Below are 2195 nucleotides of genomic sequence, written 5' to 3' on the forward strand. Positions count from 1 at the left end.
CAGTCTCTGTGGCGCAATGGAATAGCGCGCTGGACTTCTAATCCAGAGGCTCCGGGTTCGAGTCCCGGCAGAGATGTGTATAAAGGGTTGTGGCTTTTTGAATGAGAGGAGATAGAATGATAGGGGAACAAAAGCAGAGAGGTCTTATTGCTTTTGCAGCTGGGATGCATCTGACAAGGCTGCTTTGTCTACAGAGATGGATGGATGGATGGATGGATAGATGATGGATGGATGTGTGTTTGCAATGCAGAGGCCCAATACAAAGTGCATCAGGTCTGAATTGTCATAGACATTTCACATGGAGCCTTTTCAGCACGCAAAGGTCATCGCTTTAATATGCAGATCTGAGACTGCATAAAGCCTGAAACCACAGCTCCGCTGCAGCCGCACAGCACGGGCTCCGTTACCAGCCTATTACTGTCCAGGCTTCATGCTCGGGCTCCGATCTCGTATACGGCCCCACGCAGGCACCGCAGGAGGACCCAGCAACCCGTGCAGCCCCGTCGTGTGAAAGTCAGTGGACACGCGCGCACGCCTGTCGCGCACGGTCTCAGCACCCGGGGCTGTCCACTCACTTGAGCCAGAGCACAAGCTTTCCTAATGCATCGCCAACAACAAAACATTTAAAGCCTTTTCCGTCCTCATAACAAGTGTTTAATGATGCCAGATGCTGCGTTTCAGCCCCCCGTTTGCTTTAGAGACAGGGAGAGATAAAGACTCTTTACTTTGGATGTAAATGACTCATGGAGCCAGGAAATGGTGTCGTTTCAAGATTTTTGTATGCAGCTTTTGTATTGAATTAAACTACAACCTGTGTTGAGTAGGGATTGTAGTAGGCATTATGTATTTTTCGTTTAGTGAAATCTGAGTGGGGCCCTTGCTGGAATCCTTTCAAGGACCCCTGAAGGTGGACTTCTTCTGCTTTTTGAAAAACCTGTACCCCAATCATAGAAGCCCTATTTATGTTTTCAGTGTGGAAAGCAGCTGCCTGCTTGAAGATCTCCCAAACTCCCAGACTCTCAAACCCCTCCCCGGCTCCCCATGGCTTTTATTATTTTGTATTTCCTTCAAACCCACCTCCCCGGTGTCAGTGTGTCGCCACCACCACTGATTGGGCTGTCGTGCGGCTGCCGCCATCCATGTTTAACCCCATCATGCCTCCCCACACACAGACCTAATCCGCCAGTAAAACTAATCCTTAATCCTCTCTGGCAAGTTGAACAAGCCCCCCCCACACACACACGCACACCCTCCCTGCCTCCCTCTCTCTCCCCTCCTGCGTTCCCAAAACGCGCCTGACGCTATAACGTCCTAACTACATACACTACCCTAAAGTTTACAAGCTTATGCAAAACTGCCCATTCCCGGGGTAATAAACATTATGATGCTTAAACGTTATAGGAGCAGTAGCCTATCCAAATGTTGAGGTGATAAGAAACAAAGTCAGTGTTAAAGGCACAGGGTGGCTGCTGTACTGTAGGCATGTGACAGATAATGGCACCAAAAAAACTCGGTACATCATTACCATAGTGCAAATGATCAGGCCTACGGGAAATAGCAGTGGGCCTATCTACGAGATAGGGGTAATGGCTCCATAATATCAACGATAAGAGACATCATAGGCCACTGAGAAGCGCGACTATCAAGTTCAGATGACCTCTGCTGCTTCAGCTCAGGAGATGTGTAGGCCTGAAACTTTGAGAGAATTGAAGAGGAATACTAGACCCACTCAATATCAAACCTTCAGATAAAGGGAGCGGAGATATCACGGGGAATCCTACAGCACTGTGCGTCCACAGGAGATAATGAAATAGCACAAAGCCCGATAAGGTCAGCGTGGACTCACTGTGGAGCATTATAGGAACATTATGGCGATTTTTCGGTATGATGCGATCACACTTCTCTATCTGCTCCATCTCCTTCATGTTGCTCTCAGCCAGTAGGCCCCTGCTCTGGCCCTGTTATCCCGATGGTACGGGCCAAATCGTATTAAAATCCCCTCCCTCCCTCTTTCCCTCCAACCCTCCCTCCCTTGTCCCCTCCCCTCCCTCTCGTCTTTCAGACAGACTGTTTTTGCTGCAGTGAACGGCAGCCGTGGAGAGAGAGAGCGGTAGAGATACAAACACAGAGAGTGCGAGAGAGGGAAAGAAAGAGAGAGAGAGAGAGAGAGAGCGAGAGAGAGAGAGACGCATTAG

General features: G+C 49.3%; 1 non-coding gene across 1 annotated transcript; it reads left to right on the forward strand.

Moving 5' to 3' along the window:
• Positions 1 to 2: 2 nt before the first annotated feature.
• On the forward strand, positions 3 to 76 carry trnar-ucu. Its single transcript has one exon. It is a non-coding gene; the product is annotated as a tRNA-Arg (tRNA).
• The last annotated feature ends 2119 nt before the right edge of the window (positions 77 to 2195 follow it).

This window comes from Morone saxatilis, unplaced genomic scaffold (genome assembly GCF_004916995.1).
Source record: "Morone saxatilis isolate NCDOM2014 unplaced genomic scaffold, NCSU_SB_2.0 Contig23, whole genome shotgun sequence".
Classification (NCBI taxonomy): Eukaryota; Metazoa; Chordata; class Actinopteri; family Moronidae; genus Morone; species Morone saxatilis.